This window comes from Lissotriton vulgaris, chromosome 6 (genome assembly GCF_964263255.1).
Source record: "Lissotriton vulgaris chromosome 6, aLisVul1.2, whole genome shotgun sequence".
In the NCBI taxonomy this organism is placed as follows: domain Eukaryota; kingdom Metazoa; phylum Chordata; class Amphibia; order Caudata; family Salamandridae; genus Lissotriton; species Lissotriton vulgaris.
The window spans coordinates 645824514-645850849 of record NC_141694.1 but is presented as its reverse complement, the minus strand read 5'-3'; positions in this window follow the sequence as shown (position 1 = coordinate 645850849).

Sequence of the window (26336 nt, the reverse complement as noted above, 5' to 3'; positions counted from 1 at the left end):
TTTGTGTCCAGCACCTTCCCTGAGTTTGTACTTGGTGGAGTGGGAATAGTAAATTATATGGATTTTGTGCCCAGCACCTTCCTTGAGTTCGTATTTGGAGAAGAGGGAATAGTAAATTATATTGTTGGAGTGTCCAGCACCTTCCCTGAGTTTGTACTTGGTGGAGTTGGAATAGTAAATTATATGGGTTTTGTGTCCAGCACCTTCCATTACTTTGTACTTGTTGGAGTGGGAATAGTAAATTATATTGTTTGAGTGTCCAGCACCTTCCCTGAGTTTATACTTCGTGGAGTTGGAATAGTAAATTATATGGGTTTTGTGTCCAGCACCTTCCCTGAGTTTATTCTTGGTGGAGTCGGAATAGTAAATTATATGGGTTTTGTGTCCAGCACCTTCCCTGCGTTTGTACTTGGTGGAGTGGGAATAGTAAATTATATGGGTTTAGTATCCAGCGCCTTCCCTGAGTTTGTACTTGGTGGAGTGGGAAAAGTAAATTATATTGTTTGAGTGTCTAGCACCTTCCTTGAGTTTATACTTGGTGGAGTGTGAATAGTGAATGATATTGTTTGAGTGTCCAGCACGTTCCCTGAGTTTTTACTTGGTGGAGTTGGAATAGTAAATTATATGTTTTGTGTCCAGCACCTTCCCTGAGTTTATACTTGGTGGAGTGGGAATAGTAAATTATATGGGTTTGGTATCCAGCACCTTCCCTGAGTTTGTACTTGGTGGAGTGGGAATAGTAAATTATATTGTTTGAGTGTCCAGCACCTTCCCTGAGTTTATACTTGGTGGAGTTGGAATAGTAAATTATATGGGTTTTGTGTCCAGCACCTTCCTTGCGTTTGTACTTTGTGGAGTGGGAATAGTAAATTATATGGGTTTGGTATCCAGCACCTTCCCTGAGTTTGTACTTGGTGGAGTGGGAATAGTAAATTATATTGTTTGAGGGTCCAGCACCTTCCCTGGGTTTATACTTGGTGGAGTTGGAATAGTAAATTATATGGGTTTTGTGTCCAGAACCTTCCCTGCTTTTGTACTTGGTGGAGTAGGAATAGTAAATTATATTGTTTGAGTGTCCAGCACCTTCCCTGAGTTTATACTTGGTGGAGTTGGAATAGTAAATTATATGGGATTTGTGTCTAGCACCTTCCTTGAGTTTATACTTGGTGGAGTGGGAATAGTAAATGATATTGTTTGAGTGTCCAGTACCTTCCCTGAGTTTATACTTGGTGGAGTTGGAATAGTAAATTATATGTTTTTTGTGTCCAGCACCTTCCCTGAGTTTATACTTGGTGGAGAGGGAATAGTAAATTATATGGATTTGGTATCCAGCACCCTTCATGTCTTTGTACCTGGTGGAGTGGGAATAGTAAATTATATTGCTTGAGTGTCCAGCACCTTCTCTGAGTTTATACTTGGTGGAGTTGGAATAGTAAATTATATGGGTTTTGTGTCCAGCACCTTCCCTGAGTTTGTACTTGGTGGAGTGGGAATAGTACATTATATGGGTTTTGTGTCCAGCACCTTCAATTTCTCTGTACTTGTTGGAGTGGGAATAGTAAATTATATTGTTTGAGTGTCCAGCACCTTCCCTGAGTTTGTACTTGGTGGAGTTGGAATAGTAAGTTATATGGGTTTTGTGTCCAGCACCTTACTTGAGTTTGTACTTGGTGGAGTGGGAATAGTAAATTATATTGTTTGAGTGTCCAGCACCTTCCCTGAGTTTATACTTGGTGGAGTTGGAATAGTAAATTATATGTGTTTTGTGTCTAGCACCTTCCTTGAGTTTATACTTGGTGGAGTGGGAATAGTAAATGATATTGTTTGAGTGTCCAGCACCTTCCCTGAGTTTATACTTGGTGGAGTTGGAATAGTAAATTATATGTGTTTTGTGTCCAGCACCTTCCCTGAGTTTATACTTGGTGGAGAGGGAATAGTAAATTTTATGGATTTGGTATCCAGCACCTTTCATGTCTTTGTACCTGGTGGAGTGGGAATAGTAAATTTTATTGCTTGAGTGTCCAGCACCTTCTCTGAGTTTATACTTGGTGGAGTTGGAATAGTAAATTATATGGGTTTTGTGTCCAGCACCTTCCCTGAGTTTGTACTTGGTGGAGTGCGAATAGTAAATTATATGGGGTTTGTGTCCAGCACCTACCTTGAGTTTGTATTTGGAGAAGTGGGAATAGTAAATTATATTGTTGGAGTGTCCAGCACCTTCCCATAGTTTGTACTTGGTGGAGTTGGAATAGTAAATTATATGGGTTTTGTGTCCAGCACCTTCAATTTCTCTGTACTTGTTGGAGTGGGAATAGTAAATTATATTGTTTGAGTGTCCAGCACCTTCCCTGAGTTTGTACTTGGTGGAGTTGGAATAGTAAGTTATATGGGTTTTGTGTCCAGCACCTTACTTGAGTTTGTACTTGTTGGAGTGGGAATAGTAAATTATATTGTTTGAGTGTCCAGCACCTTCCCTGAGTTTGTACTTGGTGGAGTTGGAATAGTAAGTTATATGGGTTTTGTGTCCAGCACCTTACTTGAGTTTGTACTTGGTGGAGTGGGAATAGTAAATTATATTGTTTGAGTGTTCAGCACCTTCCCTGAGTTTATACTTGGTGGAGTTGGAATAGTAAATTATATGGTTTTTGTGTCCAGCACCTTCCTTGAGTTATACTTGGTGGAGTGGGAAGAGTAAATTATATTGTTTGAGTGTCCAGCACCTTCCCTGAGTTTATACTTGGTGGAGTTGGAATAGTAAATTATATGTGTTTTGTGTCCAGCACCTTCCCTGAGTTTATACTTGGTGGAGAGGGAATAGTCAATTATATGGGTTTTGTGTCCAGCACCTTCCTTGAGTTTGTATTTGGAGAAGTGGGAATAGTAAATTATATTGTTGGAGTGTCTAGCACCTTCCCATAGTTTGTACTTGGTGGAGCTGGAATAGTAAATTATATTGGTTTTGTGTCCAGCACCTTCAATTTCTCTGTACTTGTTGGAGTGGGAATAGTAAATTATATTGTTTGAGTGTCCAGCACCTTCCCTGAGTTTGTACTTGGTGGAGTTGGAATAGTAAGTTATATGGGTCTTGTGTCCAGCACCTTACTTGAGTTTGTACTTGGTGGAGTGGGAATAGTAAATTATATTGTTTGAGTGTTCAGCACCTTCCCTGAGTTTATACTTGGTGGAGTTGGAATAGTAAATTATATGGTTTTTGTGTCCAGCACCTTCCTTGAGTTATACTTGGTGGAGTGGGAAGAGTAAATTATATTGTTTGAGTGTCCAGCACCTTCCCTGAGTTTATACTTGGTGGAGTTGGAATAGTAAATTATATGTGTTTTGTGTCCAGCACCTTCCCTGAGTTTATACTTGGTGGAGAGGGAATAGTAAATTATATGGGTTTGGTATCCAGCACCTTCCATGAGTTTGTACTTGGTGGAGTGGGAATAGTAAATTATATTGTTGGAGTGTCCAGCACCTTCCCTGAGTTTGTACTTGGTATAGTTGGAATAGTAAATTATATGGGTTTTGTGTCCAGCACCTTCCATGAGTTTGTACTTGGTGGAGTGGGAATAGTAAATTATATTGTTGGAGTGTCCAGCACCTTCCCTGAGTTTATACTTGGTGGAGTTGGAATAGTAAATTATATGGGTTTTGTGTCCAGCACCTTCCCTGAGTTTATACTTGGTGGAGTTGGAATAGTAAATTATATGTGTTTTGTGTCCAACACCTTCCCTGTGTTTGTACTTGGTGGAGAGGGAATAGTAAATTATTGAGGTTTTGTGTCCAGCACCTTCCCTGAGTTTGTACTTGTGGAGAGGGAATAGTAAATTATATGGATTTGGTATCCAGCACCTTCCATGACTTTGTACCTGGTGGAGTGGGAATAGTAAATTATATTGCTTGAGTGTCCAGCACCTTCTCTGAGTTTATACTTGGTGGAGTTGGAATAGTAAATTATATGAGTTTTGTGTCCAGCACCTTCCCTGAGTGTGTACTTGGTGGAGTGGGAATAGTAAATTATATGGGTTTTGTGTCCAGCACCTTCCTTGAGTTCGTATTTGGAGAAGAGGGAATAGTACTTGGTGGAGTGGGAAAAGTAAATTATATTTTTTGAGTGTCTAGCACCTTCCTTGAGTTTATACTTGGTGGAGTGGGAATAGTGAATGATATTGTTTGAGTGTCCAGCACCTTCCCTGAGTTTTTACTTGGTGGAGTTGGAATAGTAAATTATATGTTTTGTGTCCAGCACCTTCCCTGAGTTTATACTTGGTGGAGTGGGAATAGTAAATTATATGGGTTTGGTATCCAGCACCTTCCCTGAGTTTGTACTTGGTGGAGTGGGAATAGTAAATTATATTGTTTGAGTGTCCAGCACCTTCCCTGAGTTTATACTTGGTGGAGTTGGAATAGTAAATTATATGGGTTTTGTGTCCAGCACCTTCCTTGCGTTTGTACTTTGTGGAGTGGGAATAGTAAATTATATGGGTTTGGTATCCAGCACCTTCCCTGAGTTTGTACTTGGTGGAGTGGGAATAGTAAATTATATTGTTTGAGGGTCCAGCACCTTCCCTGGGTTTATACTTGGTGGAGTTGGAATAGTAAATTATATGGGTTTTGTGTCCAGAACCTTCCCTGCTTTTGTACTTGGTGGAGTAGGAATAGTAAATTATATTGTTTGAGTGTCCAGCACCTTCCCTGAGTTTATACTTGGCGGAGTTGGAATAGTAAAATATATGGGTTTTGTGTCTAGCACCTTCCTTGAGTTTATACTTGGTGGAGTGGGAATAGTAAATGATATTGTTTGAGTGTCCAGTACCTTCCCTGAGTTTATACTTGGTGGAGTTGGAATAGTAAATTATATGTTTTTTGTGTCCAGCACCTTCCCTGAGTTTATACTTGGTGGAGAGGGAATAGTAAATTATATGGATTTGGTATCCAGCACCCTTCATGTCTTTGTACCTGGTGGAGTGGGAATAGTAAATTATATTACTTGAGTGTCCAGCACCTTCTCTGAGTTTATACTTGGTGGAGTTGGAATAGTAAATTATCTGGGTTTTGTGTCCAGCACCTTCCCTGAGTTTGTACTTGGTGGAGTGGGAATAGTAAATTATATGGGTTTTGTGTCCAGCACCTTCCTTGAGTTTGTATTTGGAGAAGTGGGAATAGTAAATTATATTGTTGGAGTGTCCAGCACCTTCCCATAGTTTGTACTTGGTGGAGTTGGAATAGTAAATTATATGGGTTTTGTGTCCAGCACCTTCAATTTCTCTGTACTTGTTGGAGTGGGAATAGTAAATTATATTGTTTGAGTGTCCAGCACCTTCCCTGAGTTTGTACTTGGTGGAGTTGGAATAGTAAGTTATATGGGTTTTGTGTCCAGCACCTTACTTGAGTTTGTACTTGGTGGAGTGGGAATAGTAAATTATATTGTTTGAGTGTTCAGCACCTTCCCCGAGTTTATACTTGGTGGAGTTGGAATAGTAAATTATATGGTTTTTGTGTCCAGCACCTTCCTTGAGTTATACTTGGTGGAGTGGGAAGAGTAAATTATATTGTTTGAGTGTCCAGCACCTTCCCTGAGTTTATACTTGGTGGAGTTGGAATAGTAAATTATATGTGTTTTGTGTCCAGCACCTTCCCTGAGTTTATACTTGGTGGAGAGCGAATAGTAAATTATATGGGTTTGGTATCCAGCACCTTCCATGAGTTTGTACTTGGTGGAGTGGGAATAGTAAATTATATTGTTGGAGTGTCCAGCACCTTCCCTGAGTTTGTACTTGGTATAGTTGGAATAGTAAATTATATGGGTTTTGTGTCCAGCACCTTCAATGAGTTTGTACTTGGTGGAGTGGGAATAGTAAATTATATTGTTGGAGTGTCCAGCACCTTCCCTGAGTTTATACTTGGTGGAGTTGGAATAGTAAATTATATGGGTTTTGTGTCCAGCACCTTCCCTGAGTTTATATTTGGTGGAGTTGGAATAGTAAATTATATGTGTTTTGTGTCCAACACCTTCCCTGTGTTTGTACTTGGTGGAGAGGGAATAGTAAATTATTGAGGTTTTGTGTCCAGCACCTTCCCTGAGTTTGTACTTGGTGGAGAGGGAATAGTAAATTATATGGATTTGGTATCCAGCACCTTCCATGACTTTGTACATGGTGGAGTGGGAATAGTAAATAGTAAATTATATTGCTTGAGTGTCCAGCACCTTCTCTGAGTTTATACTTGGTGGAGTTGGAATAGTAAATTATATGAGTTTTGTGTCCAGCACCTTCCCTGGGTGTGTACTTGGTGGAGTGGGAATAGTAAATTATATGGGTTTTGTGTCCAGCACCTTCCTTGAGTTCGTATTTGGAGAAGAGGGAATAGTAAATTATATTGTTGGAGTGTCCAGCACCTTCCCTGAGTTTGTACTTGGTGGAGTTGGAATAGTAAATTATATGGGCTTTGTGTCCAGCATCTTCCATTACTTTGTACTTGTTGGAGTGGGAATAGTAAATTATATTGTTTGAGTGCCCAGCACCTTCCCTGAGTTTGTACTTGGTGGAGTTGGAATAGGAAGTTATATGGGTTTTGTGTCCAGCACCTTACTTGAGTTTGTACTTGGTGGAGTGGGAATAGTAAATTATATTGTTTGAGTGTCCAGCACCTTCCCTGAGTTTATACTTGGTGGAGTTGGAATAGTAAATTATATGTGTTTTGTGTCTAGCACCTTCCTTGAGTTTATACTTGGTGGAGTGGGAATAGTAAATGATATTGTTTGAGTGTCCAGCACCTTCCCTGAGTTTATACTTGGTGGAGTTGGAATAGTAAATTATATGTGTTTTGTGTCCAGCACCTTCCCTGAGTTTATACTTGGTGGAGAGGGAATAGTAAATTTTATGGATTTGGTATCCAGCACCTTTCATGTCTTTGTACCTGGTGGAGTGGGAATAGTAAATTTTATTGCTTGAGTGTCCAGCACCTTCTCTGAGTTTATACTTGGTGGAGTTGGAATAGTAAATTATATGGGTTTTGTGTCCAGCACCTTCCCTGAGTTTGTACTTGGTGGAGTGCGAATAGTAAATTATATGGGGTTTGTGTCCAGCACCTACCTTGAGTTTGTATTTGGAGAAGTGGGAATAGTAAATTATATTGTTGGAGTGTCCAGCACCTTCCCATAGTTTGTACTTGGTGGAGTTGGAATAGTAAATTATATGGGTTTTGTGTCCAGCACCTTCAATTTCTCTGTACTTGTTGGAGTGGGAATAGTAAATTATATTGTTTGAGTGTCCAGCACCTTCCCTGAGTTTGTACTTGGTGGAGTTGGAATAGTAAGTTATATGGGTTTTGTGTCCAGCACCTTACTTGAGTTTGTACTTGGTGGAGTGGGAATAGTAAATTATATTGTTTGAGTGTTCAGCACCTTCCCTGAGTTTATACTTGGTGGAGTTGGAATAGTAAATTATATGGTTTTTGTGTCCAGCACCTTCCTTGAGTTATACTTGGTGGAGTGGGAAGAGTAAATTATATTGTTTGAGTGTCCAGCACCTTCCCTGAGTTTATACTTGGTGGAGTTGGAATAGTAAATTATATGTGTTTTGTGTCCAGCACCTTCCCTGAGTTTATACTTGGTGGAGAGGGAATAGTAAATTATATGGGTTTGGTATCCAGCACCTTCCATGAGTTTGTACTTGGTTTAGTGGGAATAGTAAATTATATGTGTTTTGTGTCCAGCACCTTCCCTGAGTTTATACTTGGTGGAGTTTGAATAGTAAATTATATGGGTTTTGTGTCCAGCACCTTCCCTGAATTTGTACTTGGTGGAGTGGGAACAGTAAATTATATGGCTTTTGTGTCCAGCACCTTCCTTGAGTTTGTATTTGGAGAAGTGGGAATAGTAAATTATATTGTTGGAGTGCCCAGCACCTTCCCTGAGTTTGTACTTGGTATAGTTGGAATAGTAAATTATATGGGTTTTGTGTCCAGCACCTTCCATTAATTTGTACTTGTTGGAGTGGGAATAGTAAATTATATTGTTTGAGTGTCCAGCACCTTCCCTGAGTTTGTACTTGGTGGAGTGAGAATAGTAAATTATATTGTTTGAGTGTCCAGCACCTTCCCTGAGTTTATACTTCGTGGAGTTGGAATAGTAAATTATATGGGTTTTGTGTCCAGCACCTTCCCTGAGTTTATACTTGGTGGAGTTGGAATAGTAAATTATATGTGTTTTGTATCCACCACCTTCCCTGTGTTTGTACTTGGTGGAGAGGGAATAGTAAATTATTGAGGTTTTGTGTCCAGCACCTTCCCTGAGTTTGAACTTGGTGGAGAGGGAATAGTAAATTACATGGGTTTGGTATCCAGCACCTTCCATGACTTTGTACCTGGTGGAGTGGGAATAGTAAATTATATTGCTTGAGTGTCCATCACCTTCTCTGAGTTTATACTTGGTGGAGTTGGAATAGTAAATTATATGGGTTTTGTGTCCAGCACCTTCCCTGAGTTTGTACTTGGTGGAGTGGGAATAGTAAATTATATGGATTTTGTGCCCAGCACCTTCCTTGAGTTCGTATTTGGAGAAGAGGGAATAGTAAATTATATTGTTGGAGTGTCCAGCACCTTCCCTGAGTTTGTACTTGGTGGAGTTGGAATAGTAAATTATATGGGTTTTGTGTCCAGCACCTTCCATTACTTTGTACTTGTTGGAGTGGGAATAGTAAATTATATTGTTTGAGTGTCCAGCACCTTCCCTGAGTTTATACTTCGTGGAGTTGGAATAGTAAATTATATGGGTTTTGTGTCCAGCACCTTCCCTGAGTTTATTCTTGGTGGAGTCGGAATAGTAAATTATATGGGTTTTGTGTCCAGCACCTTCCCTGCGTTTGTACTTGGTGGAGTGGGAATAGTAAATTATATGGGTTTAGTATCCAGCGCCTTCCCTGAGTTTGTACTTGGTGGAGTGGGAAAAGTAAATTATATTGTTTGAGTGTCTAGCACCTTCCTTGAGTTTATACTTGGTGGAGTGTGAATAGTGAATGATATTGTTTGAGTGTCCAGCACGTTCCCTGAGTTTTTACTTGGTGGAGTTGGAATAGTAAATTATATGTTTTGTGTCCAGCACCTTCCCTGAGTTTATACTTGGTGGAGTGGGAATAGTAAATTATATGGGTTTGGTATCCAGCACCTTCCCTGAGTTTGTACTTGGTGGAGTGGGAATAGTAAATTATATTGTTTGAGTGTCCAGCACCTTCCCTGAGTTTATACTTGGTGGAGTTGGAATAGTAAATTATATGGGTTTTGTGTCCAGCACCTTCCTTGCGTTTGTACTTTGTGGAGTGGGAATAGTAAATTATATGGGTTTGGTATCCAGCACCTTCCCTGAGTTTGTACTTGGTGGAGTGGGAATAGTAAATTATATTGTTTGAGGGTCCAGCACCTTCCCTGGGTTTATACTTGGTGGAGTTGGAATAGTAAATTATATGGGTTTTGTGTCCAGAACCTTCCCTGCTTTTGTACTTGGTGGAGTAGGAATAGTAAATTATATTGTTTGAGTGTCCAGCACCTTCCCTGAGTTTATACTTGGTGGAGTTGGAATAGTAAATTATATGGGATTTGTGTCTAGCACCTTCCTTGAGTTTATACTTGGTGGAGTGGGAATAGTAAATGATATTGTTTGAGTGTCCAGTACCTTCCCTGAGTTTATACTTGGTGGAGTTGGAATAGTAAATTATATGTTTTTTGTGTCCAGCACCTTCCCTGAGTTTATACTTGGTGGAGAGGGAATAGTAAATTATATGGATTTGGTATCCAGCACCCTTCATGTCTTTGTACCTGGTGGAGTGGGAATAGTAAATTATATTGCTTGAGTGTCCAGCACCTTCTCTGAGTTTATACTTGGTGGAGTTGGAATAGTAAATTATATGGGTTTTGTGTCCAGCACCTTCCCTGAGTTTGTACTTGGTGGAGTGGGAATAGTACATTATATGGGTTTTGTGTCCAGCACCTTCAATTTCTCTGTACTTGTTGGAGTGGGAATAGTAAATTATATTGTTTGAGTGTCCAGCACCTTCCCTGAGTTTGTACTTGGTGGAGTTGGAATAGTAAGTTATATGGGTTTTGTGTCCAGCACCTTACTTGAGTTTGTACTTGGTGGAGTGGGAATAGTAAATTATATTGTTTGAGTGTCCAGCACCTTCCCTGAGTTTATACTTGGTGGAGTTGGAATAGTAAATTATATGTGTTTTGTGTCTAGCACCTTCCTTGAGTTTATACTTGGTGGAGTGGGAATAGTAAATGATATTGTTTGAGTGTCCAGCACCTTCCCTGAGTTTATACTTGGTGGAGTTGGAATAGTAAATTATATGTGTTTTGTGTCCAGCACCTTCCCTGAGTTTATACTTGGTGGAGAGGGAATAGTAAATTTTATGGATTTGGTATCCAGCACCTTTCATGTCTTTGTACCTGGTGGAGTGGGAATAGTAAATTTTATTGCTTGAGTGTCCAGCACCTTCTCTGAGTTTATACTTGGTGGAGTTGGAATAGTAAATTATATGGGTTTTGTGTCCAGCACCTTCCCTGAGTTTGTACTTGGTGGAGTGCGAATAGTAAATTATATGGGGTTTGTGTCCAGCACCTACCTTGAGTTTGTATTTGGAGAAGTGGGAATAGTAAATTATATTGTTGGAGTGTCCAGCACCTTCCCATAGTTTGTACTTGGTGGAGTTGGAATAGTAAATTATATGGGTTTTGTGTCCAGCACCTTCAATTTCTCTGTACTTGTTGGAGTGGGAATAGTAAATTATATTGTTTGAGTGTCCAGCACCTTCCCTGAGTTTGTACTTGGTGGAGTTGGAATAGTAAGTTATATGGGTTTTGTGTCCAGCACCTTACTTGAGTTTGTACTTGGTGGAGTGGGAATAGTAAATTATATTGTTTGAGTGTTCAGCACCTTCCCTGAGTTTATACTTGGTGGAGTTGGAATAGTAAATTATATGGTTTTTGTGTCCAGCACCTTCCTTGAGTTATACTTGGTGGAGTGGGAAGAGTAAATTATATTGTTTGAGTGTCCAGCACCTTCCCTGAGTTTATACTTGGTGGAGTTGGAATAGTAAATTATATGTGTTTTGTGTCCAGCACCTTCCCTGAGTTTATACTTGGTGGAGAGGAAATAGTAAATTATATGGGTTTGGTATCCAGCACCTTCCATGAGTTTGTACTTGGTTTAGTGGGAATAGTAAATTATATGTGTTTTGTGTCCAGCACCTTCCCTGAGTTTATACTTGGTGGAGTTTGAATAGTAAATTATATGGGTTTTGTGTCCAGCACCTTCCCTGAATTTGTACTTGGTGGAGTGGGAACAGTAAATTATATGGCTTTTGTGTCCAGCACCTTCCTTGAGTTTGTATTTGGAGAAGTGGGAATAGTAAATTATATTGTTGGAGTGCCCAGCACCTTCCCTGAGTTTGTACTTGGTATAGTTGGAATAGTAAATTATATGGGTTTTGTGTCCAGCACCTTCCATTAATTTGTACTTGTTGGAGTGGGAATAGTAAATTATATTGTTTGAGTGTCCAGCACCTTCCCTGAGTTTGTACTTGGTGGAGTGAGAATAGTAAATTATATTGTTTGAGTGTCCAGCACCTTCCCTGAGTTTATACTTCGTGGAGTTGGAATAGTAAATGATATGGGTTTTGTGTCCAGCACCTTCCCTGAGTTTATACTTGGTGGAGTTGGAATAGTAAATTATATGTGTTTTGTATCCACCACCTTCCCTGTGTTTGTACTTGGTGGAGAGGGAATAGTAAATTATTGAGGTTTTGTGTCCAGCACCTTCCCTGAGTTTGAACTTGGTGGAGAGGGAATAGTAAATTACATGGGTTTGGTATCCAGCACCTTCCATGACTTTGTACCTGGTGGAGTGGGAATAGTAAATTATATTGCTTGAGTGTCCATCACCTTCTCTGAGTTTATACTTGGTGGAGTTGGAATAGTAAATTATATGGGTTTTGTGTCCAGCACCTTCCCTGAGTTTGTACTTGGTGGAGTGGGAATAGTAAATTATATGGATTTTGTGCCCAGCACCTTCCTTGAGTTCGTATTTGGAGAAGAGGGAATAGTAAATTATATTGTTGGAGTGTCCAGCACCTTCCCTGAGTTTGTACTTGGTGGAGTTGGAATAGTAAATTATATGGGTTTTGTGTCCAGCACCTTCCATTACTTTGTACTTGTTGGAGTGGGAATAGTAAATTATATTGTTTGAGTGTCCAGCACCTTCCCTGAGTTTATACTTCGTGGAGTTGGAATAGTAAATTATATGGGTTTTGTGTCCAGCACCTTCCCTGAGTTTATTCTTGGTGGAGTCGGAATAGTAAATTATATGGGTTTTGTGTCCAGCACCTTCCCTGCGTTTGTACTTGGTGGAGTGGGAATAGTAAATTATATGGGTTTAGTATCCAGCGCCTTCCCTGAGTTTGTACTTGGTGGAGTGGGAAAAGTAAATTATATTGTTTGAGTGTCTAGCACCTTCCTTGAGTTTATACTTGGTGGAGTGTGAATAGTGAATGATATTGTTTGAGTGTCCAGCACGTTCCCTGAGTTTTTACTTGGTGGAGTTGGAATAGTAAATTATATGTTTTGTGTCCAGCACCTTCCCTGAGTTTATACTTGGTGGAGTGGGAATAGTAAATTATATGGGTTTGGTATCCAGCACCTTCCCTGAGTTTGTACTTGGTGGAGTGGGAATAGTAAATTATATTGTTTGAGTGTCCAGCACCTTCCCTGAGTTTATACTTGGTGGAGTTGGAATAGTAAATTATATGGGTTTTGTGTCCAGCACCTTCCTTGCGTTTGTACTTTGTGGAGTGGGAATAGTAAATTATATGGGTTTGGTATCCAGCACCTTCCCTGAGTTTGTACTTGGTGGAGTGGGAATAGTAAATTATATTGTTTGAGGGTCCAGCACCTTCCCTGGGTTTATACTTGGTGGAGTTGGAATAGTAAATTATATGGGTTTTGTGTCCAGAACCTTCCCTGCTTTTGTACTTGGTGGAGTAGGAATAGTAAATTATATTGTTTGAGTGTCCAGCACCTTCCCTGAGTTTATACTTGGTGGAGTTGGAATAGTAAATTATATGGGATTTGTGTCTAGCACCTTCCTTGAGTTTATACTTGGTGGAGTGGGAATAGTAAATGATATTGTTTGAGTGTCCAGTACCTTCCCTGAGTTTATACTTGGTGGAGTTGGAATAGTAAATTATATGTTTTTTGTGTCCAGCACCTTCCCTGAGTTTATACTTGGTGGAGAGGGAATAGTAAATTATATGGATTTGGTATCCAGCACCCTTCATGTCTTTGTACCTGGTGGAGTGGGAATAGTAAATTATATTGCTTGAGTGTCCAGCACCTTCTCTGAGTTTATACTTGGTGGAGTTGGAATAGTAAATTATATGGGTTTTGTGTCCAGCACCTTCCCTGAGTTTGTACTTGGTGGAGTGGGAATAGTACATTATATGGGTTTTGTGTCCAGCACCTTCAATTTCTCTGTACTTGTTGGAGTGGGAATAGTAAATTATATTGTTTGAGTGTCCAGCACCTTCCCTGAGTTTGTACTTGGTGGAGTTGGAATAGTAAGTTATATGGGTTTTGTGTCCAGCACCTTACTTGAGTTTGTACTTGGTGGAGTGGGAATAGTAAATTATATTGTTTGAGTGTTCAGCACCTTCCCTGAGTTTATACTTGGTGGAGTTGGAATAGTAAATTATATGGGTTTTGTGTCCAGCACCTTCCTTGAGTTATACTTGGTGGAGTGGGAAGAGTAAATTATATTGTTTGAGTGTCCAGCACCTTCCCTGAGTTTATACTTGGTGGAGTTGGAATAGTAAATTATATGTGTTTTGTGTCCAGCACCTTCCCTGAGTTTATACTTGGTGGAGAGGGAATAGTAAATTATATGGGTTTGGTATCCAGCATCTTCAATGAGTTTGTACTTGGTGGAGTTGGAATAGTAAATTATATGGGTTTTGTGTCCAGCACCTTCCATTACTTTGTACTTGTTGGAGTGGGAATAGTAAATTATATTGTTTGAGTGTCCAGCACCTTCCCTGAGTTTATACTTCGTGGAGTTGGAATAGTAAATTATATGGGTTTTGTGTCCAGCACCTTCCCTGAGTTTATTCTTGGTGGAGTCGGAATAGTAAATTATATGGGTTTTGTGTCCAGCACCTTCCCTGCGTTTGTACTTGGTGGAGTGGGAATAGTAAATTATATGGGTTTAGTATCCAGCGCCTTCCCTGAGTTTGTACTTGGTGGAGTGGGAAAAGTAAATTATATTGTTTGAGTGTCTAGCACCTTCCTTGAGTTTATACTTGGTGGAGTGGGAATAGTGAATGATATTGTTTGAGTGTCCAGCACGTTCCCTGAGTTTTTACTTGGTGGAGTTGGAATAGTAAATTATATGTTTTGTGTCCAGCACCTTCCCTGAGTTTATACTTGGTGGAGTGGGAATAGTAAATTATATGGGTTTGGTATCCAGCACCTTCCCTGAGTTTGTACTTGGTGGAGTGGGAATAGTAAATTATATTGTTTGAGTGTCCAGCACCTTCCCTGAGTTTATACTTGGTGGACTTGGAATAGTAAATTATATGGGTTTTGTGTCCAGCACCTTCCTTGCGTTTGTACTTTGTGGAGTGGGAATAGTAAATTATATGGGTTTGGTATCCAGCACCTTCCCTGAGTTTGTACTTGGTGGAGTGGGAATAGTAAATTATATTGTTTGAGGGTCCAGCACCTTCCCTGGGTTTATACTTGGTGGAGTTGGAATAGTAAATTATATGGGTTGTGTGTCCAGAACCTTCCCTGCTTTTGTACTTGGTGGAGTAGGAATAGTAAATTATATTGTTTGAGTGTCCAGCACCTTCCCTGAGTTTATACTTGGTGGAGTTGGAATAGTAAATTATATGGGTTTTGTGTCTAGCACCTTCCTTGAGTTTATACTTGGTGGAGTGGGAATAGTAAATGATATTGTTTGAGTGTCCAGTACCTTCCCTGAGTTTATACTTGGTGGAGTTGGAATAGTAAATTATATGTTTTTTGTGTCCAGCACCTTCCCTGAGTTTATACTTGGTGGAGAGGGAATAGTAAATTATATGGATTTGGTATCCAGCACCCTTCATGTCTTTGTACCTGGTGGAGTGGGAATAGTAAATTATATTGCTTGAGTGTCCAGCACCTTCTCTGAGTTTATACTTGGTGGAGTTGGAATAGTAAATTATATGGGTTTTGTGTCCAGCACCTTCCCTGAGTTTGTACTTGGTGGAGTGGGAATAGTACATTATATGGGTTTTGTGTCCAGCACCTTCAATTTCTCTGTACTTGTTGGAGTGGGAATAGTAAATTATATTGTTTGAGTGTCCAGCACCTTCCCTGAGTTTGTACTTGGTGGAGTTGGAATAGTAAGTTATATGGGTTTTGTGTCCAGCACCTTACTTGAGTTTGTACTTGGTGGAGTGGGAATAGTAAATTATATTGTTTGAGTGTTTAGCACCTTCCCTGAGTTTATACTTGGTGGAGTTGGAATAGTAAATATATGGTTTTTGTGTCCAGCACCTTCCTTGAGTTATACTTGGTGGAGTGGGAAGAGTTAATTATATTGTTTGAGTGTCCAGCACCTTCCCTGAGTTTATACTTGGTGGAGTTGGAATAGTAAATTATATGTGTTTTGTGTCCAGCACCTTCCCTGAGTTTATACTTGGTGGAGAGGGAATAGTAAATTATATGGGTTTGGTATCCAGCACCTTCAATGAGTTTGTACTTGGTGGAGTTGGAATAGTAAATTATATGGGTTTTGTGTCCAGCACCTTCCATTACTTTGTACTTGTTGGAGTGGGAATAGTAAATTATATTGTTTGAGTGTCCAGCACCTTCCCTGAGTCTATACTTCGTGGAGTTGGAATAGTAAATTATATGGGTTTTGTGTCCAGCACCTTCCCTGAGTTTATTCTTGGTGGAGTCGGAATAGTAAATTATATGGGTTTTGTGTCCAGCACCTTCCCTGCGTTTGTACTTGGTGGAGTGGGAATAGTAAATTATATGGGTTTAGTATCCAGCGCCTTCCCTGAGTTTGTACTTGGTGGAGTGGGAAAAGTAAATTATATTGTTTGAGTGTCTAGCACCTTCCTTGAGTTTATACTTGGTGGAGTGGGAATAGTGAATGATATTGTTTGAGTGTCCAGCACGTTCCCTGAGTTTTTACTTGGTGGAGTTGGAATAGTAAATTATATGTTTTGTGTCCAGCACCTTCCCTGAGTTTATACTTGGTGGAGTGGGAATAGTAAATTATATGGGTTTGGTATCCAGCACCTTCCCTGAGTTTGTACTTGGTGGAGTGGGAATAGTAAATTATATTGTTTGAGTGTCCAGCACCTTCCCTGAGTTTATACTTGGTGGAGTTGGAATAGTAAATTATATGGGTTTTGTGTCCAGCACCTTCCTTGCGCTTGTACTTTGTGGAGTGGGAATAGTAAATTATATGGGTTTGGTATCCAGCACCTTCCCTGAGTTTGTACTTGGTGGAGTGGGAATAGTAAATTATATTGTTTGAGGGTCCAGCACCTTCCCTGGGTTTATACTTGGTGGAGTTGGAATAGTAAATTATATGGGTTTTGTGTCCAGAACCTTCCCTGCTTTTGTACTTGGTGGAGTAGGAATAGTAAATTATATTGTTTGAGTGTCCAGCACCTTCCCTGAGTTTATACTTGGTGGAGTTGGAATAGTAAATTATATGGGTTTTGTGTCTAGCACCTTCCTTGAGTTTATACTTGGTGGAGTGGGAATAGTAAATGATATTGTTTGAGTGTCCAGTACCTTCCCTGAGTTTATACTTGGTGGAGTTGGAATAGTAAATTATATGTTTTTTGTGTCCAGCACCTTCCCTGAGTTTATACTTGGTGGAGAGGGAATAGTAAATTATATGGATTTGGTATCCAGCACCCTTCATGTCTTTGTACCTGGTGGAGTGGGAATAGTAAATTATATTGCTTGAGTGTCCAGCACCTTCTCTGAGTTTATACTTGGTGGAGTTGGAATAGTAAATTATATGGGTTTTGTGTCCAGCACCTTCCCTGAGTTTGTACTTGGTGGAGTGGGAATAGTACATTATATGGGTTTTGTGTCCAGCACCTTCAATTTCTCTGTACTTGTTGGAGTGGGAATAGTAAATTATATTGTTTGAGTGTCCAGCACCTTCCCTGAGTTTGTACTTGGTGGAGTTGGAATAGTAAGTTATATGGGTTTTGTGTCCAGCACCTTACTTGAGTTTGTACTTGGTGGAGTGGGAATAGTAAATTATATTGTTTGAGTGTTCAGCACCTTCCCTGAGTTTATACTTGGTGGAGTTGGAATAGTAAATTATATGGTTTTTGTGTCCAGCACCTTCCTTGAGTTATACTTGGTGGAGTGGGAAGAGTAAATTATATTGTTTGAGTGTCCAGCACCTTCCCTGAGTTTATACTTGGTGGAGTTGGAATAGTAAATTATATGTGTTTTGTGTCCAGCACCTTCCCTGAGTTTATACTTGGTGGAGAGGGAATAGTAAATTATATGGGTTTGGTATCCAGCACCTTCAATGAGTTTGTACTTGGTGGAGTGGGAATAGTAAATTATATTGTTGGAGTGTCCAGCACCTTCCCTGAGTTTGTACTTGGTATAGTTGGAATAGTAAATTATATGGGTTTTGTGTCCAGCACCTTCCATGAGTTTGTACTTGGTGGAGTGGGAATAGTAAATTATATTGTTTGAGTGTCCAGCACCTTCCCTGAGTTTGTACTTGGTGGAGTTGGAATAGTAAGTTATATGGGTTTTGTGTCCAGCACCTTACTTGAGTTTGTACTTGGTGGAGTGGGAATAGTAAATTATATTGTTTGAGTGTTTAGCACCTTCCCTGAGTTTATACTTGGTGGAGTTGGAATAGTAAATATATGGTTTTTGTGTCCAGCACCTTCCTTGAGTTATACTTGGTGGAGTGGGAAGAGTTAATTATATTGTTTGAGTGTCCAGCACCTTCCCTGAGTTTATACTTGGTGGAGTTGGAATAGTAAATTATATGTGTTTTGTGTCCAGCACCTTCCCTGAGTTTATACTTGGTGGAGAGGGAATAGTAAATTATATGGGTTTGGTATCCAGCACCTTCAATGAGTTTGTACTTGGTGGAGTTGGAATAGTAAATTATATGGGTTTTGTGTCCAGCAGCTTCCATTACTTTGTACTTGTTGGAGTGGGAATAGTAAATTATATTGTTTGAGTGTCCAGCACCTTCCCTGAGTTTATACTTCGTGGAGTTGGAATAGTAAATTATATGGGTTTTGTGTCCAGCACCTTCCCTGAGTTTATTCTTGGTGGAGTCGGAATAGTAAATTATATGGGTTTTGTGTCCAGCACCTTCCCTGCGTTTGTACTTGGTGGAGTGGGAATAGTAAATTATATGGGTTTAGTATCCAGCGCCTTCCCTGAGTTTGTACTTGGTGGAGTGGGAAAAGTAAATTATATTGTTTGAGTGTCTAGCACCTTCCTTGAGTTTATACTTGGTGGAGTGGGAATAGTGAATGATATTGTTTGAGTGTCCAGCACGTTCCCTGAGTTTTTACTTGGTGGAGTTGGAATAGTAAATTATATGTTTTGTGTCCAGCACCTTCCCTGAGTTTATACTTGGTGGAGTGGGAATAGTAAATTATATGGGTTTGGTATCCAGCACCTTCCCTGAGTTTGTACTTGGTGGAGTGGGAATAGTAAATTATATTGTTTGAGTGTCCAGCACCTTCCCTGAGTTTATACTTGGTGGAGTTGGAATAGTAAATTATATGGGTTTTGTGTCTAGCACCTTCCTTGCGCTTGTACTTTGTGGAGTGGGAATAGTAAATTATATGGGTTTGGTATCCAGCACCTTCCCTGAGTTTGTACTTGGTGGAGTGGGAATAGTAAATTATATTGTTTGAGGGTCCAGCACCTTCCCTGGGTTTATACTTGGTGGAGTTGGAATAGTAAATTATATGGGTTTTGTGTCCAGAACCTTCCCTGCTTTTGTACTTGGTGGAGTAGGAATAGTAAATTATATTGTTTGAGTGTCCAGCACCTTCCCTGAGTTTATACTTGGTGGAGTTGGAATAGTAAATTATATGGGTTTTGTGTCTAGCACCTTCCTTGAGTTTATACTTGGTGGAGTGGGAATAGTAAATGATATTGTTTGAGTGTCCAGTACCTTCCCTGAGTTTATACTTGGTGGAGTTGGAATAGTAAATTATATGTTTTTTGTGTCCAGCACCTTCCCTGAGTTTATACTTGGTGGAGAGGGAATAGTAAATTATATGGATTTGGTATCCAGCACCCTTCATGTCTTTGTACCTGGTGGAGTGGGAATAGTAAATTATATTGCTTGAGTGTCCAGCACCTTCTCTGAGTTTATACTTGGTGGAGTTGGAATAGTAAATTATATGGGTTTTGTGTCCAGCACCTTCCCTGAGTTTGTACTTGGTGGAGTGGGAATAGTACATTATATGGGTTTTGTGTCCAGCACCTTCAATTTCTCTGTACTTGTTGGAGTGGGAATAGTAAATTATATTGTTTGAGTGTCCAGCACCTTCCCTGAGTTTGTACTTGGTGGAGTTGGAATAGTAAGTTATATGGGTTTTGTGTCCAGCACCTTACTTGAGTTTGTACTTGGTGGAGTGGGAATAGTAAATTATATTGTTTGAGTGTTCAGCACCTTCCCTGAGTTTATACTTGGTGGAGTTGGAATAGTAAATTATATGGTTTTTGTGTCCAGCACCTTCCTTGAGTTATACTTGGTGGAGTGGGAAGAGTAAATTATATTGTTTGAGTGTCCAGCACCTTCCCTGAGTTTATACTTGGTGGAGTTGGAATAGTAAATTATATGTGTTTTGTGTCCAGCACCTTCCCTGAGTTTATACTTGGTGGAGAGGGAATAGTAAATTATATGGGTTTGGTATCCAGCACCTTCAATGAGTTTGTACTTGGTGGAGTGGGAATAGTAAATTATATTGTTGGAGTGTCCAGCACCTTCCCTGAGTTTGTACTTGGTATAGTTGGAATAGTAAATTATATGGGTTTTGTGTCCAGCACCTTCCATGAGTTTGTACTTGGTGGAGTGGGAATAGTAAATTATATTGTTGGAGTGTCCAGCACCTTCCCTGAGTTTATACTTGGTGGAGTTGGAATAGTAAATTATATGGGTTTTGTGTCCAGCACCTTCCCTGAGTTTATACTTGGTGGAGTTGGAATAGTAAATTATATGTGTTTTGTGTCCAACACCTTCCCTGTGTTTGTACTTGGTGGAGAGGGAATAGTAAATTATTGAGGTTTTGTGTCCAGCACCTTCCCTGAGTTTGTACTTGGTGGAGAGGGAATAGTAAATTATATGGAATTGGTATCCAGCACCTTCCATGACTTTGTACCTGGTGGAGTGGGAATAGTAAATTCTATTGCTTGAGTGTCCAGCACCTTCTCTGAGTTTATACTTGGTGGAGTTGGAATAGTAAATTATATGAGTTTTGTGTCCAGCACCTTCCCTGAGTTTGTACTTGGTGGAGTGGGAATAGTAAATTATATGGGTTTTGTGTCCAGCACCTTCCTTGAGTTCGTATTTGGAGAAGAGGGAATAGTAAATTATATTGTTGGAGTGTCCAGCACCTTCCCTGAGTTTGTACTTGGTGGAGTTGGAATAGTAAATTATATGGGTTTTGTGTCCAGCATCTTCCATTACTTTGTACTTGTTGGAGTGGAAATAGTAAATTATATTGTTTGAGTGCCCAGCACCTTCCCTGAGTTTGTACTTGGTGGAGTTGGAATAGGAAGTTATATGGGTTTTGTGTCCAGCACCTTACTTGAGTTTGTACTTGGTGGATCGGGAATAGTAAATTATATTGTTTGAGTGTCCAGCACCTTCCCTGAGTTTATACTTGGTGGAGTTGGAAGAGTAAATTATATGGGTTTTGTGTCTAGCACCTTCCTTGAGTTTATACTTGGTGGAGTGGGAATAGTAAATGATATTGTTTGAGTGTCCAGCACCTTCCCTGAGTTTATACTTGGTGGAGTTGGAATAGTAAATTATATGTGTTTTGTGTCCAGCACCTTCCCTGAGTTTATACTTGGTGGAGAGGGAATAGTAAATTTTATGGATTTGGTATCCAGCACCTTTCATGTCTTTGTACCTGGTGGAGTGGGAATAGTAAATTTTATTGCTTGAGTGTCCAGCACCTTCTCTGAGTTTATACTTGGTGGAGTTGGAATAGTAAATTATATGGGTTTTGTGTCCAGCACCTTCCCTGAGTTTGTACTTGGTGGAGTGCGAATAGTAAATTATATGGGGTTTGTGTCCAGCACCTACCTTGAGTTTCTATTTGGAGAAGTGGGAATAGTAAATTATATTGTTGGAGTGTCCAGCACCTTCCCATAGTTTGTACTTGGTGGAGTTGGAATAGTAAATTATATGGGTTTTGTGTCCAGCACCTTCAATTTCTCTGTACTTGTTGGAGTGGGAATAGTAAATTATATTGTTTGAGGGTCCAGCACCTTCCCTGAGTTTGTACTTGGTGGAGTTGGAATAGTAAGTTATATGGGTTTTGTGTCCAGCACCTTACTTGAGTTTGTACTTGGTGGAGTGGGAATAGTAAATTATATTGTTTGAGTGTTCAGCACCTTCCCTGAGTTTATACTTGGTGGAGTGGGAAAAGTAAATTATATTGTTTGAGTGTCTAGCACCTTCCTTGAGTTTATACTTGGTGGAGTGGGAATAGTGAATGATATTGTTTGAGTGTCCAGCACGTTCCCTGAGTTTTTACTTGGTGGAGTTGGAATAGTAAATTATATGTTTTGTGTCCAGCACCTTCCCTGAGTTTATACTTGGTGGAGTGGGAATAGTAAATTATATGGGTTTGGTATCCAGCACCTTCCCTGAGTTTGTACTTGGTGGAGTGGGAATAGTAAATTATATTGTTTGAGTGTCCAGCACCTTCCCTGAGTTTATACTTGGTGGAGTTGGAATAGTAAATTATATGGGTTTTGTGTCCAGCACCTTCCTTGCGCTTGTACTTTGTGGAGTGGGAATAGTAAATTATATGGGTTTGGTATCCAGCACCTTCCCTGAGTTTGTACTTGGTGGAGTGGGAATAGTAAATTATATTGTTTGAGGGTCCAGCACCTTCCCTGGGTTTATACTTGGTGGAGTTGGAATAGTAAATTATATGGGTTTTGTGTCCAGAACCTTCCCTGCTTTTGTACTTGGTGGAGTAGGAATAGTAAATTATATTGTTTGAGTGTCCAGCACCTTCCCTGAGTTTATACTTGGTGGAGTTGGAATAGTAAATTATATGGGTTTTGTGTCTAGCACCTTCCTTGAGTTTATACTTGGTGGAGTGGGAATAGTAAATGATATTGTTTGAGTGTCCAGTACCTTCCCTGAGTTTATACTTGGTGGAGTTGGAATAGTAAATTATATGTTTTTTGTGTCCAGCACCTTCCCTGAGTTTATACTTGGTGGAGAGGGAATAGTAAATTATATGGATTTGGTATCCAGCACCCTTCATGTCTTTGTACCTGGTGGAGTGGGAATAGTAAATTATATTGCTTGAGTGTCCAGCACCTTCTCTGAGTTTATACTTGGTGGAGTTGGAATAGTAAATTATATGGGTTTTGTGTCCAGCACCTTTCCTGAGTTTGTACTTGGTGGAGTGGGAATAGTACATTATATGGGTTTTGTGTCCAGCACCTTCAATTTCTCTGTACTTGTTGGAGTGGGAATAGTAAATTATATTGTTTGAGTGTCCAGCACCTTCCCTGAGTTTGTACTTGGTGGAGTTGGAATAGTAAGTTATATGGGTTTTGTGTCCAGCACCTTACTTGAGTTTGTACTTGGTGGAGTGGGAATAGTAAATTATATTGTTTGAGTGTTCAGCACCTTCCCTGAGTTTATACTTGGTGGAGTTGGAATAGTAAATTATATGGTTTTTGTGTCCAGCACCTTCCTTGAGTTATACTTGGTGGAGTGGGAAGAGTAAATTATATTGTTTGAGTGTCCAGCACCTTCCCTGAGTTTATACTTGGTGGAGTTGGAATAGTAAATTATATGTGTTTTGTGTCCAGCACCTTCCCTGAGTTTATACTTGGTGGAGAGGGAATAGTAAATTATATGGGTTTGGTATCCAGCACCTTCAATGAGTTTGTACTTGGTGGAGTGGGAATAGTAAATTATATTGTTGGAGTGTCCAGCACCTTCCCTGAGTTTGTACTTGGTATAGTTGGAATAGTAAATTATATGGGTTTTGTGTCCAGCACCTTCCATGAGTTTGTACTTGGTGGAGTGGGAATAGTAAATTATATTGTTGGAGTGTCCAGCACCTTCCCTGAGTTTATACTTGGTGGAGTTGGAATAGTAAATTATATGGGTTTTGTGTCCAGCACCTTCCCTGAGTTTATACTTGGTGGAGTTGGAATAGTAAATTATATGTGTTTTGTGTCCAACACCTTCCCTGTGTTTGTACTTGGTGGAGAGGGAATAGTAAATTATTGAGGTTTTGTGTCCAGCACCTTCCCTGAGTTTGTACTTGGTGGAGAGGGAATAGTAAATTATATGGAATTGGTATCCAGCACCTTCCATGACTTTGTACCTGGTGGAGTGGGAATAGTAAATTCTATTGCTTGAGTGTCCAGCACCTTCTCTGAGTTTATACTTGGTGGAGTTGGAATAGTAAATTATATGAGTTTTGTGTCCAGCACCTTCCCTGAGTTTGTACTTGGTGGAGTGGGAATAGTAAATTATATGGGTTTTGTGTCCAGCACCTTCCTTGAGTTCGTATTTGGAGAAGAGGGAATAGTAAATTATATTGTTGGAGTGTCCAGCACCTTCCCTGAGTTTGTACTTGGTGGAGTTGGAATAGTAAATTATATGGGTTTTGTGTCCAGCATCTTCCATTACTTTGTACTTGTTGGAGTGGAAATAGTAAATTATATTGTTTGAGTGCCCAGCACCTTCCCTGAGTTTGTACTTGGTGGAGTTGGAATAGGAAGTTATATGGGTTTTGTGTCCAGCACCTTACTTGAGTTTGTACTTGGTGGATCGGGAATAGTAAATTATATTGTTTGAGTGTCCAGCACCTTCCCTGAGTTTATACTTGGTGGAGTTGGAAGAGTAAATTATATGGGTTTTGTGTCTAGCACCTTCCTTGAGTTTATACTTGGTGGAGTGGGAATAGTAAATGATATTGTTTGAGTGTCCAGCACCTTCCCTGAGTTTATACTTGGTGGAGTTGGAATAGTAAATTATATGTGTTTTGTGTCCAGCACCTTCCCTGAGTTTATACTTGGTGGAGAGGGAATAGTAAATTTTATGGATTTGGTATCCAGCACCTTTCATGTCTTTGTACCTGGTGGAGTGGGAATAGTAAATTTTATTGCTTGAGTGTCCAGCACCTTCTCTGAGTTTATACTTGGTGGAGTTGGAATAGTAAATTATATGGGTTTTGTGTCCAGCACCTTCCCTGAGTTTGTACTTGGTGGAGTGCGAATAGTAAATTATATGGGGTTTGTGTCCAGCACCTACCTTGAGTTTCTATTTGGAGAAGTGGGAATAGTAAATTATATTGTTGGAGTGTCCAGCACCTTCCCATAGTTTGTACTTGGTGGAGTTGGAATAGTAAATTATATGGGTTTTGTGTCCAGCACCTTCAATTTCTCTGTACTTGTTGGAGTGGGAATAGTAAATTATATTGTTTGAGGGTCCAGCACCTTCCCTGAGTTTGTACTTGGTGGAGTTGGAATAGTAAGTTATATGGGTTTTGTGTCCAGCACCTTACTTGAGTTTGTACTTGGTGGAGTGGGAATAGTAAATTATATTGTTTGAGTGTTCAGCACCTTCCCTGAGTTTATACTTGGTGGAGTTGGAATAGTAAATTATATGGTTTTTGTGTCCAGCACCTTCCTTGAGTTATACTTGGTGGAGTGGGAAGAGTAAATTATATTGTTTGACTGTCCAGCACCTTCCCTGAGTTTATACTTGGTGGAGTTGGAATAGTAAATTATATGTGTTTTGTGTCCAGCACCTTCCCTGAGTTTATACTTGGTGGAGAGGGAATAGTAAATTATATGGGTTTGGTATCCAGCACCTTCCATGAGTTTGTACTTGGTTTAGTGGGAATAGTAAATTATATGTGTTTTGTGTCCAGCACCTTCCCTGAGTTTATACTTGGTGGAGTTTGAATAGTAAATTATATGGGTTTTGTGTCCAGCACCTTCCCTGAATTTGTACTTGGTGGAGTGGGAACAGTAAATTATATGGGTTTTGTGTCCAGCACCTTCCTTGAGTTTGTATTTGGAGAAGTGGGAATAGTAAATTATATTGTTGGAGTGTCCAGCACCTTCCCTGAGTTTGTACTTGGTATAGTTGGAATAGTAAATTATATGGGTTTTGTGTCCAGCACCTTCCATTACTTTGTACTTGTTGGAGTGGGAATAGTAAATTATATTGTTTGAGTGTCCAGCACCTTCCCTGAGTTTGTACTTGGTGGAGTGAGAATAGTAAATTATATTGTTTGAGTGTCCAGCACCTTCCCTGAGTTTATACTTCGTGGAGTTGGAATAGTAAATTATATGGGTTTTGTGTCCAGCACCTTCCCTGAGTTTATACTTGGTGGAGTTGGAATAGTAAATTATATGTGTTTTGTGTCCACCACCTTCCCTGTGTTTGTACTTGGTGGAGAGGGAATAGTAAATTATTGAGGTTTTGTGTCCAGCACCTTCCCTGAGTTTGTACTTGGTGGAGAGGTAATAGTAAATTACATGGGTTTGGTATCCAGCACCTTCCATGACTTTGTACCTGGTGGAGTGGGAATAGTAAATTATATTGCTTGAGTGTCCATCACCTTCTCTGAGTTTATACTTGGCGGAGTTGGAATAGTAAATTATATGGGTTTTGTGTCCAGCACCTTCCCTGAGTTTGTACTTGGTGGAGTGGGAATAGTAAATTATATGGGTTTTGTGCCCAGCACCTTCCTTGAGTTCGTATTTGGAGAAGAGGGAATAGTAAATTATATTGTTGGAGTGTCCAGCACCTTCCCTGAGTTTGTACTTGGTGGAGTTGGAATAGTAAATTATATGGGTTTTGTGTCCAGCACCTTCCATTACTTTGTACTTGTTGGAGTGGGAATAGTAAATTATATTGTTTGAGTGTCCATCACCTTCCCTGAGTTTGTACTTGGTGGAGTTGGAATAGTAAGTTATATGGGTTTTGTGTCCAGCACCTTACTTGAGTTTGTACTTGGTGGAGTGGGAATAGTAAATTATATTGTTTGAGT